Consider the following 18,489-nt stretch of genomic DNA (forward strand, 5'->3'; position numbering starts at 1 on the left):
AAAGATAAAAAAAAATGTCAATGCCTTCATTTGATTATTACTTGACTCTGGTGGGGGCAGGTTACATGAAATTTTATTGGAAGAATGATGGGGAGACAATATAAATATCGCGTCTTAGATATGATTCATCTGTTCTTGGACATCTTTCAGGCACTTCATCCATCGACTTTGGAAATGTTTCTAGTAAGTATTCCTATGGTTTTTAATGTTGTGATTCTTTCACCTCATGGTTATTTTGGGCAAGCAAATGTTTTAGGAATGCCTGATAAGATATTGATTGATAGGCAAACATTTTTTTTATAATTGCAATGTCCATTCCATGATATCCTGTATTTATTGTTTGATTGTATTTTGAACGTTTATTTTGATTTTGCTTTGTATTCTAACTATGAAATTCAAAATACTTGGTATTATGTTCATTTAAACAACAACCAAAGCTTCAAGATGAAATTAATATTACACGATATTGATTGAATTCCTTTTAACTATTTTGCGTTGAAATATTTTGATGACTTCAAAAAAATTTACTTTCATGCTGTTATTTGAGCACATGCTATTTATATACCTGATCAAGTTCATGCATTTGAGAACAAACTATTGTTGTGAATAAAATGACAAGGATTAGACATCAAACCTCATATTATTTGTTTTCACAAGTTATTTACATCTTGAGATTTTTACCATGTAACTTAGTTGGCATGATCGTGCCTAAGCTTTTTGTGAAGGTTGAATACTAAGTTACTAAGGTGTTATTTTCTATGGTGACATTTATTTGTTTATACAAGTCATCTGGCAACATAGTGGCCACTATCGCTCAACTAAGGGGAACTTGTTTGAGTTTCTTGCTTTTATGGGGAAGAATGGCTTTAACATTGTTGATGTTGAGGTATATGTAATATAAATTATTTATAGTCTACTTTTGTTTATATTATAGTGTTCATCATCTTTCATGTCTTACAGTCTCCATTGTATCTTCTTTTGTTTTCAGAAAAGCAACTCAGTATTGATGGTAAGCAGCAATGTTTAAAGAAAGAGGAGAACACTAACACTGGAGCGACAAATAAAAAAAGCGAGAGAAGAGAAATGGTATAGTGATACCCTTAAAACCAATATCTCACATACGACACACACATAGACACTGTTGTTCAAGTCTTCATAGTTGGTGAATTCACCTGCAATGACTTGGCAGCACAATGATAATGCTTTGTAGTGATGAAACAACATTTCATGTGTAAACTGTAGTCTAACCAATGTTAAGTTGGAAACTCATATTATAATACTTGACATTTCATATAATAGAATTTATGTGGTTGAAATTATTTATAGTTTCACATGATACTATTTAGTATTTTAATTGACATATGTAATTTTGAATTTCCATATTAGATGAACTAGTGTACATTGTATGACTTTCTTTTAATTTAGTCACAAAGTCATACTAATTAATTTACGTTTCTTAAGAATGAACACATAAATCAATCTAAAACTACTAAAGTAGTAGTTTATATTGATTAATGATGAACACAAATAAAATGAATATATGACTAAATTAGTCACTTATATAATGAATATGAAACTACCAAAAATAAGTGACTACTACAAATGATAAATTTTTCATTACAAATGACAAGTAAATTTTTCATATATATGAGTATTAGTAACTAATTTACAGTATCTTATAACACGACAAAAATTTAGTAATATTTGTTTGGTCATTAATTGGTTTCAAACTATGACTAAATTTTTCATATATATGACTATCAATAGCTAATTCACAGTATTCTATAACATGACCAACATTTTTGTCATATTTCTTTGGTCATTAATTGTGGAAATTAATGACTAAATCAATGGCTAAATTAATGACCAATTTTATGACTAAATACACTACTAGACGATAAAATTGAGACATCAATTAATTGCTAAGCTAAAATGAAATAAAAGTTTTTCACGTTATAAGATACTGTAAATTAGCTAATACTGGTCACCGAATGAAAAGTGGTCATTTATATGAAAATTTTAGTCGTTGTTTTAGTAACTAATTAGCCATTTTGTACTAGTGATTATTCAGTTTTGATTATTTTCATTGTTGCACTCACTACTGCAACTCTGATTATTTTCATCGTCCACCACCTTTTTCCATCCTTTTAAGTTCCCATTGAGCACAAACATTTCATTTTCTGGTTTTACACATTATAGAGGAGAGAACTCTATCAAAAATTTGAAGACGTTTGAGGATAGCCAAGAACCCATCCTATAGAGGGGGACTGGTAACATTTATTTTTCCCTTCATAGGTGTTATAACAAAATATATTCTTTGTATATCTGGTTTCCATTAGATGATTGGAGTTATTACTATTTCTTTTTGTTGTTTAACTATGATTGTGGCATAGATCAAGACTTTGGAAGGTTTTTTTCTATCAGTGGCTGCAGATCTACAATGTTTAGTAGCCATTTATATTGTTGAGACAATTTGTCATCCATAGTCTTAAGTGGGTTCTTTTCGTACATCTATGAGGAGAAAACACTATAACAAAATTAGCGACTCCACTGGTTTTTTACTTCAGTGACCTTCAATTTTCATCTTAGCGTTTATTTTTTTTCTTAGTCTCTTAATGTTGTTTTCTAGATTTTAACCCTAGATTTGTTAAATTTCTCACTTTCGCAAGTTTCCTAGTCTTTTCCACACGTCACACGAACCAACCACGACATAGACGATTTTTTTTTCAAGATTTTCCAACTGAGAATCAAGGAGCATAAATCCCACTATTTAGCACAAAAAGTATGATCTGGAGTCCATAGCACACCTTTCATCCAAAAAACTGTGATCCCACCTGAAAACAGGTCAGCACCTACAATTTTAGGGTTTCAGGGTTTTTATCAGATCCGTTTCTAGGTTTCGCCGAGAGCTGTCTGCTAGGTTGTTTGACCTCTGTCTCATCCCACCCAGGCCTTGATCTACTCTGATTTACTCGTTGAAGTGGAATTTAGGCCCTTAGGGATTTTAGTACACTTGCACCTTTATAGGAGGAGTTTAGCTGAGTGAGTAGTCTAAGTTTTTGTAGCACTTTCAGCCATATTTTCAAGATTTGTACCCTTTTGTTTCCGACCTTCAAAGATAGGTTGTGTCCATCCAATTTTAGGGTTTCAGGGTTTTTATCAGATCCGTTTCTAGGTTTCGCCAAGAGCTGTCTGCTAGGTTATTTGACCTCTGCCTCATCCCACTCAGGCCTTGATCTACTCTGGTTTACTCATTGAAGTAGAATTTAGACCCTTAGGGATTTTAGTACACTTGCACCTTTATAGGAGGAGTTTAGCTGAGTGAGTAGTCTATGTTTCTGTAGCACTTTCAGCCATATTTTCAAGATTTGTACCCTTTTGTTTCAGACCTTCAAAGATAGGTTGTGTCCATCCACAGTTTCATATTAAGCCTTGTTTGGTCATTTAACTTAGGGTCGCATTGGTTGCCCTAGGTTTTTCACCCATCTCCCTATCTTTTTGCAGCGATCCTCCTCTCTGGTTTTTTGATGTTGCTGCACCAATTTCTAGCAACCTAGTGCCACTTGATGCTAGTAACACCAACACTTAGATCTCTTGACCTTTTTAGTGTGTTTTCATATGATTTCGCCAACAACCAGCACAGTGTTTTGAAACCTAGTTTGGGTGGGTTTTAGTTAATTGTTATGTCGTTCATTTTTTGGTGTTAATTTGAGTTTATTTTCAGCAATTTTTTTTCTTTTTTAAAAAAACGAGCTAGGCTTAATCAATAAACACACTTGCACACACAAGCACATCTTAAGCGAAGGGTTCTTGGTTTACACCACCAAGCCAAGACTTAACATAATAAATGTATCTCCCCTCATTGAGACAAAGGAATATTATTGATCTCCCTTCACCATTTTCGTTTCACGTGTGTCTTATCACCATTGCGCCACCAAGACATTTGTCGTGGAGACTCTTAGGCCTTCATCCCTAGTTTCTGTTTGGGTATATTACTCCTCCCCGCAGGGTTCGAGTTCATAGTCCCCTGAGTCCCCATACTGACTCTTCTCCTCATTCTTATGATTCCTCATCTGGTTCCAAGCTTCCTTCACTACATATCATCACCATGTCTAGACCCATAGTTGGTGGAGGAACCCCACCTGGTGTTGGCTCTAGTTCTACTTCGGTGGTCACATCTAGCAGAACAACCTTAGGAACCATTCCGGCAACCCCAATGCTCCCTTTATGGATGGGTTAAGTCTCCTAGATTTTAGCCAGTTGATAAATGACCGTATACACCATGATGCTCATTGGCCTACTATGCCGACTAAGCTTCCCTCAAACATCCCAAAGTTTGAGAGTAATGCTAGAGAGGGCCCTACCAACCATGTCTGCTCCTTGCACATGTGGTTTTCATCCAACTCCATTACCAATGACTCTATTCGTCTTCGGTTTTTCCAACGCATGCTTACTAGAGACACTACTGAATGGTATGGACACCAGTCTACCACATCTCATTCCATTTTCACGATACTTGCTAAGGCATTCCTCTCATATTTCTAGTTACCTCTCTGGTAGGACACTGTCACAAAGCAATTGACCTCATTCTCTCAGTCTGCTACCACTTGCCTTTCCGACCATGTCCAATAGTGGTGTAGAAGGAGAAGCACACGCTATGCCCTACCCTTTGAGGACCCTGTCTATCTAGATTGGTTTATTAGGATATTTTTAGCAACCATTGGAAAATATGTCACGTCCCATTTTCCTCAGACAAAGGAAGAAGCTGTCCAAACCTCTCTGAGACACAACTTGATTTATGTGCAATACGATTATCTCTATACCATCATTCTATGTTGGCATTATGATGCATGTGTTGTACTTGATGGCAACCCACTCATAGAAGAACTACAGAAGAGATATCAGATGTGCCATAATACATGGGATGTAGAGCAGATTCATTAGGAAAGCCAAGCCATAAGCAAAGAGGTGCAGATGGAACAAGAGGGGCCATTTACATATGTTTATACCACAAAGAAGCAGTTATCGGAACCATTGAGCCATTGGGAGCTTATCGGAGCAATAGAGGCTCATTCTCATGCTTATCGGGAGGTATCGGGCTTATTAAAACCCTTGGATGCATGCTAAATCATTATCGGGAGTGATCAGGCCATATATGCATGTATTAACGTTATCGGAAGTGTTTGGGTGCCCAAAACCTATATATATGCTTTTACAATAATCAAAGGCCTTTTTCCTTTTAGGCGGAAACAACACAAGTTAAATATGTTTCGGCACATATGGATCCGATGGCATATATATATATATATATATATATATATATATATATATATATATATATATATATATATATATATATATATATATATATATTTCGCCATATCGGCGCATCGGGGTTTCGGCTATGTGACCCGATGGCATTTCATATTTGGTTTATAATATATCGCATCTGCAGCACAAAGGGTCGCCCACCCCAAATCCTCCGATTGCAATAACTCTGCGGACCCGATGGTGGCGTTAAAACTAGTTTATAATAATATCGCATCCGCAGTATGTCGCAATGTATATAGGGCCGTCCACCCCAATCCTCCGATTGCGATAAGTGGTGGTGGACCCGATGGAAGCTTTAAAGGGATTTTATAATAACATTGCATCCGCGGTAATCTCACAGTTTATAAAAGCCTTCCACTTCAAATTGCCAATAGCGATGAAAAGAGCGGACCCGATATATATATATATATATATATATATATATATATATATATATATATATATATATATATATATATATATATATATATATATATATAAAGGATGGTTAATGGGCATGTCGCATCTGATCCATCGGATCGGATGTCAGGAATAGGCCATGATATGGGCATGCGCTGGAAGTGATGAGAAGCAGACCCAATATAGTATTATTATGGGTTCATTCAGTTTAAAGTCCGCCTTTTGTTGTTTGGACCATTTTCATCGTTTTCCTGCTTAAGCCTTTTTCTTAAGAGATCGGTCAAAATAGTTGCGCCCCAAGTTTTCGGATCCTCTGGTTTCGACTCATGGTTTTATCAAAAGCATGACTATATAAGAAGAAAAGAGATCATTTGGAAATGCATCGAAGAAGGATTGAAGATCTTAAGGAAGTATAGATTGAAATTCTTGAGTGGAGAAATTGCAGAATCTAAATCAAGGAGAAAGCACGCAGATTAGAGATCAGAGCGAAAGCTCGCAGGCTTGAAATGGGCAACCCATAGCAGTAAGTGCAGATATTCTCCGAGAAGGAAACTGTGCAGCTGCAGACACGGATAAGGCAGAAGTTTCCTTTAACAAAGCTGCATTCATTTCTTAACTATGATCTAGCCGCCTCTGCTGGTTACTAAAGGGTTCTGGGTGCACAATATTAAGTGTTTCCTGTGTAGTAATAATGTTTAGCCTCCGTGTGTGCAGCAGTAAGTAAATACTCTGTTTGGCTCTTGATATTAGCCTCTGTTGACTAGATCAGGTGATAACTGTCATGTATATTGATCTGATGCTTGGGTAATTTATAATATTTGTTTATACTTGATTTGCCAAGAAGAAGTTTGTGCAGCTGCGAACAATTGCAGCATTCTAAGAAGTGATTGATTTGGTTATGTTCATAATGGCTTATCCTTATATGATTTGATGGACTAGATCTGATTGCTAGCATACATCCTATCCTTGTAAAGTGTATTGATCTGGTGATTGGGTGATTCAGAAGATTGATTGATTATGTGCTTCAATGATATTTATGGGTCCAGTATGAAAATTGGATGAAACATGGCCTTTCAGATTATGTGTTGTGCTTCAGGTGTATCCAGTCTGAAAATGTATGAAACGTGGTACCCGAAGGAAAGAAGATTGTAGGTCGGCACCTACGTACTAGTATCTTAGCTAGTACAAGAGCATTGTAGCAGGTAGCAGCCTACGTACTAGTAAATGGATCGGCTAGTACAAGATCTATGGGAGTTCTAGCTCTCTGCAGGTAGAAGCCTGCATACTGGTATAAGACTACACCAGTACAGAAATATTGTAAAAGGATTTTCTTATTAAGAAGAAGATTGAGATGACTTGCAGCAGGTGGTTTTCTCCCACATTGGGTTTCCACCTTATATCATGGTGTTCATGTGTCTGGCTTATATGTGATGATCTGTTGTATTTTACTACACCTGTTTACTGTTAATATGGTTGATAATGTTCTAATGCACTCATTAAGGATCAACTAATTGAATCATAAGAAGTTTTGGAAGTAGCATATATGAATCTGAATATGGAAATGAAAATTTTTTATTGATGTGATAATACTGATTCACCCCCCCTCTCAGTATTATTTCCAACAATTGGTATCAGAGCAGGTCCTTTGGTAGAGGGTTCATTGCTTAAAGGAGGTCCATGGAACAATGGGAAAGAAGCTTAAGAAGAGAGCACATAAGCAGAAGAAGACATCTCAGAAGAACTATGACAGTGGAAGAATCGATTGGGGATTAGGTGTAAGAAGCTCTTCAGATTCAGAATCAGATTCAGAATCATTTTAGAATGAAGATGAACTATCAGGTATGAATTTGATATCCTTTGATGCTCCAGCTATCCATCCATTTGGAAAAGATGAAAGTGATAGCGAAACAACTGAATTTTCTCTTATGAGTGAACAAGAAAGATATCAAATAGAGGTAAAATTTAAAAGTCTGACAAACAAAATTAGAACTCAAGAAGAACTTTTGAACATAGAGGATGGTGCCTTCAAAGAAGCTTCTACTAGACTAAAGACTCAACGAGAGTTATTCAAGGACAAATATCAAAAGTTGTAGGATGAAGTAATATCTCTAAGAAATGAAGTCATTGAAAAGAACACAACAATCAAGGAGCTCAGAGATTGATCCAGTTATTATGAAAGTCTTGAAGCTACGACCCTCTCGCTAAAGGAAGAACTTGAAGAAACAAAGAAGCAGAATAAAGATCTACTCCAAGCTATTGAAAAACAGGAAAACGAAGTTATCAGTTTAAAATCTCAGGTGGAATGTGCCTTCAGAATTCATCAAATGCAGTAGGATGTGAATGAAGAACAAGAAAAGGAGATTCTCAAACTAAGGCAACAAATGGAAGAGGAAAGAAATGCTGAAGAAAATGTGAAGAAACAATGTCTAGAAAAGGAAGAACAACTTCAAATTGAGGTAAATATCTTGAAAGGTAAATTAGAAGAAAAGGATAAACTGTTGCGATTTCAAGATAGTACTAAAGTCTTGGATGATATTCTTAGTATTCAAAGGTCTCCTGCTAACAAGACTGGTTTTGGTTTTCATGAATCTGTTGAAGGTGAATCTAGTTCACAAGGTGAGGCAAGGAACTCTAAAGAGAAATCTAAAATGATCAACACGGAGATAAGAGAGATGAGAGGTCAACCCCATCAACAATCAAGGAAAGAGATTCTTCAAAGAAAATATTTTACTCCTAATTATGGAAGTAATAGTCGGCCATTTACTCAAATGAATAATATTGAATGTTATGAATGCCATAATATTGGACATGTTGCAGCTAGATGTAGAAGAAGAATTATTCAAGATCATCACACAGAAAGATCATCACATTCCAGGTACTTTAATGGATATTTCTTTTCCTGCAATATGTTTGGTCACAAAGTTGCTGATTGCTACAGGAGGAACATGAAACATGTAAGATGTTATGCATGTAACAAGCTTGGGCATATATCAAAGGAATGCAAGAACAAACGACGGACATCACACCAAAAGGAGAAAACATCATCACACTTGAAGATATGGAAGAAGAAGGAAGTACAATCAGAAAGATGTGGCACAGCATAATGTACTGAGATGCAACACAACACATACATAACAGACTCAGGGGGAGCTGAAAGTGTAAAACTTTAGTGTCTTGAATCTCATACGCAAGTTTCTTAGAAGGAAGTCGCATATATACGTGAATTAGACACTGCAAAGTCGCGTATATGTCAGTCTGAGGAAAAGAAGTGGGGACAGGCTCAGAAAAAGGATCTGATATGATTCAGTCCATTATTTTCTCTATTGGATTAATAATTACAGTCTGCTGAGGATGTGTGGAAATAGTTTTGATTCTTGTAAGATGTTTAGAGGTGTTTTGATCCTAACTTGATGATGATGATGTCTTGATGCTTATTGCTGATTTATGCATGATCAGATCTAACAGTAAACAGATGAGGGGGAGCATATGCCTTTAATAATGCATTGTTGGCATTATGGTTAATAGTCCTTGGTGATGATGCTTATATATATATATATATATATATATATATATATATATATATATCTTGCTATGAGTTGTCCATCTCATATGAGTCTTGGGGTTACATAGTAGATGTTCAGATCAGATTTATGGTTGATTCTTTGATGATGCATATATGGTGCTTCCATGGTGATCTTCATCAGGATAAGGAGAAGTACAAAGCTTGAATACAGAATTTCATTACTTGATGATGAGTCTCTCATATGTTGTTGTCGTCATATGCATAAAGATCATGATGCAAGGATCATGTAGATCTTGATGTTGATAAAATGGCTATGGTGGCTTCACAAATGATATAATGGGAATGACTATGTATGACATATGCAGAATTCTGTTCAAAGGGATGAATTGATGCAGACATACCTTGTTATAGGTTGATGACTTATACTTTACAGGACGTTTACAGGTTGCTGATCTGAAAATGGGTGTACGCGAGTTGCCTGAGGAAGGATCCGCGTACATACGTCGGTTTTTGCAGAGACAATCGCGTATATGTTGGTTTGAATAAAATCAGTGGGCCAGACTCTGGGTGAGAAGAGTTTGATATGGGTTTGATAAAGACCATCTGGCACAGGTTCAGGGGGAGTAGATTAACTTCTAATAATGCATTGTTGGCATTACCTTAGAAGCTCTTGGTTCGTGTACACAAGCTGTTTTGGTTAAAACAGGTGCAGAAGGAGAACATAAGGAGATCATGGTTGCTGATCTGAAAAGTGTTTGACAGATGCTACTGCTATCAGTTATTTGTGACTTTCATAAGTCTTGTTCTAGATATTTTGTCTCTATGTCATGTATCTCTTTTGTGGTATCTCTTTTATGGTATTAAGGTCATGTAATGGCCTATCTTGGTTTCCCCACTATGTTATGAAACTAGCTCAAGAAAAGATATAAAAGATAGATCAACGCCTTAGAATTTAGCCTCTTCGAGGGGGCAACCTCCTTTACATTACGTAAATGAACAATTATTGGATGATACAAAAGACAAAACCTCATTTCTATATATAGGAGTCTAAGGAGTCACAATATAATCGAGCCGAACTAACAATAATAATATAAAGCCACAAAAATAACAATAGAGGGATTCTATGGGGCACAGAAATAACAATATGGGGGTAATAGGGGCACAACGATATAAATAAGGGGTATAACTACAATAGTAATGGGGTAATAACTAGTATTATAGGGACCCAACATGCCCCTCTCCTTCAAAAAAGTGTTGTCCTCAACGCTTGAGTAGTTCTGGATACTTTTGCATAAAATTCTCATCCTCCCATGTGGAATCTTCAGCGGATAAGTTCTTCCACTTGATAAGATACTCTGAAATTGATCGATTTCATAGCTGTCGAGTTCTTGTTTCTGTGACTGCTTCCGGTTCCAATATAATTTTTCCTTCCTCGTCAAGTTTTGGCAATATTGTTTGAATTGGGAGCTTGTCACCTATAACCTTCTTTAAACATGAAACATGGAAAACTGGGTGCAATCGAGAAGCTGCAGGAAGCTCCAATTTGTATGCCATAGTACCAATCTTTTGCAACACCTTGTATGGACCATAATACTTTGGTGATAATTTATTATCCTTCTTAGCTTGCTTTAGGGACATTTGTTTATATGGTTGTAGCCGTAGGAATACCTAATCACCTACATCAAAACTTCTTTCACTGCTATTTTGATATCCCTGTTGTTTCATTCTATTTTGTGCCAACACGAGGTTATCCTTTAAGAGTTGGAGGACTTGTTGTTGATGTTCGATGTGATGTTCCACTGCCTGAACCTTAGAATTTTCTCTTAAATATGATGTGATGGATGGTTGTTGATACCCATAAAGTGCCATAAATGGGGTCATTTTTGTTGCTGTATGGAAGGAAGTGTTATACCACCATTCAGCCAGAGGAAACCATTTGACCCATTGTGTCTGTTTATCAGATACAAAGCAACGAAGATATCCTTCCAAACATTTGTTTACTATCTCAGTTTTCCCATCAGATTGAGGATGATAAGATGAGCTATGAGCTAACTGAGTACCAAGACAAGAAAATAATTATGTCCAAAAATTTCCAGTGAAAATGGGATCTCTGTCACTTACAATAATCTTTGGGTTTCCATGTAGCTTTTGAACTGTTTCCATAAATGCAGTAGAAACTGTACTGGCTTTAAATGGATGTGATAATGCACAAAAGTGTGCATACTTGGTAAGTCTGTCAACTACCACCATGATGACACTCTTTCCCTCAGACTTGGGTAAACCTGTGATAAAATCCATTGAAACCTCCTCCCAACGTTGGCTTGGAATGGATAAAGGTTGTAATAGACCCGGTGTCTTAATTGTTTCAACTTTATTTTGTTGGCAAACCAAACATTCTGCCACAAACTTTTGAATATCTGATTTAAGGCCATCCCAAAAAAATTCCTTCTTAACCCTGTGGTAAGTTTTTAAAAATCCTGAGTGCCCTCCTAAGGGAGAAGTGTGCAATTCCATAAGAATCTTTTGTTTTAGCTGGGAATTCTTACAGAGGTATAAGCGATCTTTGTACCATAACGAATCATTTTTCCAGCTAAATGTATCAGAAGTACTGGAATCTTGTTGTAGCTTTCGAATAAGTGCCCACACTTTTCGTCATTCTTCCATTCCTCCCTTGCTTCGTTTATCCAATCTGGTTGGATAATAGAAATGGCACACAACAATGCTTCCACATCCTCATCCTTTCTTGAGAGTGCATCTGCCACCACATTTGCTTCCCTTTTTTGTAGATGATTTCAAAGTCATAACCCAACATCTTTGTGACCCACTTTTGTTGCTCTTCAGAGGATAATCTTTGTTCTAAAAAGTATTTAAGGCTATCATGATCTATTTTTACCTTGAAGTGTCTTCCCATTAGGTAGGGTCGCCATTTTTTAAGTGCATGGAGTATTGCCAACATTTCCTTCTTATAAATAGCTTTTCTTAAAAACTTCCCTTGATTGGACGACTTTCAAAAGCAATGGGTCTTTCATCTTGCATTAGAACAACACCAATTCCATTTCCTGAAGCATCACATTCCACAATAAAGGTTTTTGTGAAGTCCGGTGTAGCTAAGACTGGTGCTTGGCACATTGCCTCTTTAAGATGTTCAAAGGCCTTTGTTGCTTTCAGAGTCCATGAAAATGAATCTTTCTTCAATAATGTTGTTAGAGGTGCTGCTATTCTCCCATAATTCTTAACAAACTTGCGATAATACCCTGTCAACCCAAGAAATCCTCGCAGATGCTTTATGGATGTGGGGATTTTCCATTCCTTAATGGCTTTAATTTTGCTAGGGTCTACCTTAACTCCTTCATGAGATACAATATGACCCAAATATTCCACCTCCTGGACTCCAAAGAAACATTTGGATCTTTTTGCATATAATTGTTTCTCCTCCAATAGTTGTAGCACCCTGTCAACATGTTCAACATGATCCTTCCAAGACTTGCTGTAGATTAGTATATCATCAAAAAATACTAACACAAATTTTCTAAGGAATGGTTTGAAAATTGAATTCATCAAACCTTGAAATGTTGAAGGTGCATTGGTAAGGCCAAAAGGCATGACCAAAAATTCATAATGACCCTCATGAGTTCTAAATGCCGTTTTAAGAATGTCTTCAATCTTCATTCTGATTTGATGATATCCCGAACGAAGATCCAACTTGGTGAAGTAAATTGATCCATGCAATTCATCCAGTAATTCATCAATGACAGGAATGGGGAACTTATCTTTAATAGTGAGCTTGTTGAGCTCCCTATAATCCGGACACATGCGCCATGATCCATCCTTCTTGTGCACCAATACTACTGGAGCGAGAAAGAACTTTGACTTAGTTGAATTATACCAGCCTCTAGCATTTCTGCAACCATACGTTCAATTTCACTTTTTTGGACATAGGGATATCTGTACGGCCTGATGTTTGGAGGAACACTTCCTGGAATCAGATGAATAGCATGATCATGATCACGCATAGGTGGGAGACCTTTTGGAGTCTCAAATACCTTGGAATGATTGTCCATGACTTTTTGGAGATCTGGAGAAATAGATGATTCCAATGTGGAAACATCTAGCGAACATAATTGTGCAATTACACCTCTTTGCTCCTTTTTTAGAAGCTTTGTCATGCCATTAGAGCTGATTATCTTTCCTGGTTTCCCTGCAATACCCCTTAATTCAACTTCCTTTCCTTCTGTAGAAAATTTGATGAAAAGTTCTTGAAAATTAAAAGCTATTGTACCCAAGGATTGTAGCCATTGGACTCCTAGTACAACATCAACACCTCCCATTGGAATGGAAAGCATTGGGCTAGTCAATACATATTCTCCCATGGATAGCTTGATATTATGGCACTTTCCAGATCAATTTATTGTTCCTCCATTTGCAATCATCACTTGACACTCTGGTGCTGATATAGGAAGCAATTCAATTCTTTTGCTACCCTACAATGAATAAAATTGTGGGTGCTTCCTGAATCAATCAACACTATTACCTTTTTCTTCTTGATTTGTCCTTCTATCTTGATGGTTTGAGGAGTGGTAATTCCCACCAATGCATTACAAGATATGGTCGGATTTATTTGTTCTTCATCTAGGCTTTGTTCCTGGAGTATATCCTCTTCTTTTGACCTTTCTTGCTCCTTTTCTTCTTCCTCTTCACAATCTATGTAGAATAATTTCTTCTCAGCACACTTATGACCTTTTGTGTATTTTCTATCACAATTGTAACAAAGCCCTTTTGCTCTTTTTTCTTCCAATTGTTGTGGTGTCAACCTTATAGGTTGTGGAAGACTAGGGGCAACAACACTTCCGTCTTTATAGTTGTGAATGGTATGCTTCCTAGTTGCCATAATTTTGCTTTCCATTTTTCTTGCTAACCTGAATGCCTTCTCTAATGAATCAGGTTCCCAAAGGCGAACATCATGTTGGATATTATCCTTTAAAGACCCTATGAACACATCAATCCTATGCTCCTCTGGAATATCTTTTACCCTTATGTTCAATTTTTGGAACTCCTCAATGTGCTCCATTATTGAACCCTTTTGTTTGAGACTTATCAATTGGCTAAAAAAAGTGTTGCTTTTTGTATCCTCATAATGTGCTATCAATTCTTCCATAAAAATTGCCCAAGTGATAAATTGTTTACGAGAACAAAGCCATTGATACCATACAAACTGATTTGGTTCCAAATATATAGTTGCCATACGTACCTTTTGTGCGTTTTGCACATTATTGAGATCAAAGAATTGCTCCATCTGTAATATCCATGTGGCGGGATCCTTGCCATCAAACTTCCTCATATCGATTTTTGGAATATGGTGATTCTTCGATCCAACATTAGCGTCTATGGGATCATGATTAACATTTCTTTTGTTCTCATCATGAGTTTCCTTTACTACCTTTTCACCATTATTAAGTATTTCTTGTAGAAAATTTGTCAAATCTGTTTTCAAATCTGCCATGCCTGTCTTCAAATTTGTGTTCAAATCTATCTTCAAATTGTCCATCTTAGCTTCCATGCCATTCATCTTAGCTTCCACACCATTTATCTTAGCTTCTGTTAACTTTTGTGAGCGCGACATTTGTTGCACTTGTTCTTGTAATTTTGATATATCATGTAGCATTTCTTCATCTTCTTCATAAGTCATGCTAGAGCTTTCAGGTTCCTTACTAGGTGTTTGCATTTTCTTTCCTCGGGGCATCAGTTACTGATAATAATTCTCTACTATGCCCTTTGAATTCCTTCAAAATAAATTTTCAAACCAAGCTTAAGCAAAAATTTAAAAAAATCTACATACCTTTTTTCACTTTGTAGGAGCTTGATATTGTCTCTGATGTATCTCTGTACTTTCCAATCATCTAGTTCTAAATTTGTGACCTGCAGTAGCTCTCTGTGTTCACTTTCCAATGCCACTAGTCTGATCCAAATTGGATTCTCCAAGAAAGAGTTATGCACAATCTCCCAAGATGACCTGATTATAGACCTTTCCAGAAGAGCGAACTTGTATGAAGTGCCACGTGTACAATTTTCGATCTTTGGTTCTGAAAAACATATACAAGAAACTAAAGTCCATCCTCTTTCTGTACCTTCTTGCAAAATTTCAATCTGATTCTCGGAGAGAAAGTTATGAGGATTTTCCCCAAGTCACCTATTTTGAATGTAATTCAGGAGTCTGCAAAAAGACCAACTTCCTTAGATCATATCTCTGCAAATATCGCGCAAAAAGATTTGAAATTTGGACCCAAGGTTCAACGCAATTTCTTCTCAAATGGGTTTTTTTTGTGACTTCTGAAACGTCACAGAAAAAACGTTATAGCGCAAATGCCATGATGACTTGTTTGGAGCAGCGAAACACTAGAATCCAAAGCTCTGATACCAAATGTTATGAAACCAACTCAAGAAAAGATAGAAAAGATAGATCAACACCTTAGAATTCAGCCTCTTCGAGGGGGAAACCTCCTTTACATTACATAAATGAACAATTATTGGATGATACAAATGAAGAAACCTCCTTTCTATATATAGGAGTCTAAGGAGTCACAATATAATCCATCCGACCTAACAATAATAATATAAAGCCACAAAAATAACAATAGAGGGATTCTATGGGGCACAGAAATAACAATATGGGGGTGATAGGGGCACAACAATATAAATAAGGGGTATAACTACAATAGTAATGGGGTGATCACTAGTATTATAGGGACCCAACACACTATGCCTGGGATAAACATGTAATGAACTTGGTTGTCATATGTAATTTTCTGATGATCCCCACTTGGTTGGGAGATAGATGTATGTATGAATCCTTGGTGACAGAAAGGTCATTCATAATAGAGTCATGTTCTTCTTGTAAGAACATATTTTTGCAGACCTTGCCTACAGTCAGAGGGAGCATGAACAAACATATTCAGCAGAGCAGAGATTTCAGCATGTTCTCAGAAAGAGCATGGTCAGATTGGTACACCCTGGCACATACAAAGGGGGAGCTCATTCAGAGACTTCAGTAGATACTCAGGTGGTGTATGGACAGCCGAATGTATATCAAGAAAAGAGTATGTCTTGATCCTCCCTTTGCCCTTGATGTCAAAGGGGGAGAGTGATTTTGGTGTCGTTGCCATCAAGTCCAAAGGGGGAGATTGTTGGCATTATGATGCATGTGTTGTACTTGATGGCAACCCACTTGTTACACAAAAATATCATCACCATAATTATTTGCACTCAGTATGGGTCTATCATCACTTGTACTGACCTCCTAAGCAAGTCTCAGACCTCAGCTCTTCAAGTCAAGCTTTGAAAATGAGAGAAAGACATTGAAAATCAACAAAGCTCTTGTTCCGCATTTTCTCTCACTATTTCCTGCGGTCCCGCACCTCCTGTTTACAAAAACTGTGGACTTGCTCGATCTGTCCCTAAAGGTGTGTGTGCGGACCCCTATGAAAGTAAAAAAGGCGCAAGTTTATTCTAAAAAACTCACTTTGGGTTAATTCTAGATGATTCTAGAAGGAATTTTGACGTGGATTGGCCGCTCTTAGGTGGTTCATGCATCCCAAAAGAGAAGGAGCTAATCCCTTGATGAGAGGAGCTATCCCTTTGAAGGAGGGCTTTATCCCTTTGAAGGAGGACCTAGTAACTTCCCTCCATTGCACTATAAATTCAGGCATTGGGCTGGTTGCTAGAGAGGTTAGAAGCTGAACATTTTTTAGGGTAAATGCTGGTGAAATTAAGACTTCCTAGTTGAGCTTAAGAGGAGAGATCACATACCTTTTTGGCTTCATTGGGAAGAGAGTGAAACTTGTAAAAGTAGAGGAGACTTCTTGCTGGACCCTGGGAGGAGCTTGTACAACGTCAAGGCACAAGTTGTAAAGTTCTTCTTTGATTTGAATTAATACAATCAGATTCATTTTTCTCAACAAATTGTCTCATGTCATTTGTTTCATGAATTCCTTGACTTTCATGTTAAATATGTTTTATGATATTGGCTTTTCAGGTGCTATTTAATTTGTTTGCATGTTTGTGTTTGCAGATTCGCAGCAAGGGAGCTCATTTGGATCGAAGGAGTGAGGATTCCACAAACTTGCGTTGGACCTAAGGTAGGCCTAAAACACTTGTTTTCCTTTGTTTATAAATGCATATTTAGAGAAAGATAGTTTGTGATTGGTTTACTTGTCATTAGGTCTTCTTTAGATTCTAGGAAGGTCTATCTTGTCCGCAAGATCGACTCATTCCATGTGACAAAATGGCGACTCCATTGGGGACTTGATTTTTTCCTTGTTTTTACTTTGACCTGAGAAACTGTGTTTTTGTTTCTGTTTTTGGCTTGTTGTGTGTGGAATTGGGTAGAAATAGTAGATCCAGGGTTATTTTTTGTTTTTCATAACTTTGGGAGAGGACCGCACCCTAGCCTTTTGACACAGTGCGTACTTATCCGCACTTTAGCTTTTAGCACAGAGCGGTACCGCACCTGTGTTAACTGTGGGACTGCGGACCCTGTCAAAATTTTGAAAGACCTAAGATTTCCTCTATTAGTTAGCTTAGTTTTTGTTTAGAAGTTATTATCCACTGCCCAGACCTGCATATAACCTGTCAGAAGCTTTCCTTAGGTTGATTTCGTTGGTGTTAGGGTTTTAGGTGAATTTCCTAGGAGTTTTGCTTGTTGGGTTTGTTTTTCATTTTGGTCTTGTAGTAGCTCTGAGCTTAGAAGTTGTAGGGACCTAAGATCACCCTGGTTTCTACCATCCTTCTTATGAGTCTAACCATTTATGAAATCTACCCTTGTTGAGGAATCCGCTTTGTGTTTTCTCTTTACAAAACTTCGAAAAGCTTGTGTTTAAAAGTTTGGATTTTCATTTTTAAAAAGAAAACAAAATTGGTTGTTTTTGATTGATTTGTGATTCTGCATAAATTGGTCCTTAGTTTACATCTAGCTAAGTAAAACATCCTTAAAAAAGACATCTTGTAGGCTTTGACTTCAAATAGGTTTTTATAATTTATAGATCTCAAAGTTAGTCGTTTGCATAGTTTTGAGTGTTTTATAAACAAAATAAAAAACCTCTTTTGGAAAAATTTTGTTTTTGTAGTGGTTGAGTGCTTTGAAAAGAAAAGGGAAGTTTTTGTGAAAATAACTAGTTGTCTCGTTTTGAGTGCATTGGAAAGGACAAAAGCTCTTATTTTAATTTGTTTGTTAAGAAAGATTT

The sequence above is a fragment of the Pinus tabuliformis genome, chromosome X (genome assembly GCF_031772625.1).
Source record: "Pinus tabuliformis cultivar Carrire ecotype Pingquan chromosome X, CPIR1, whole genome shotgun sequence".
Taxonomy (NCBI): Eukaryota; Viridiplantae; Streptophyta; class Pinopsida; order Pinales; family Pinaceae; genus Pinus; species Pinus tabuliformis.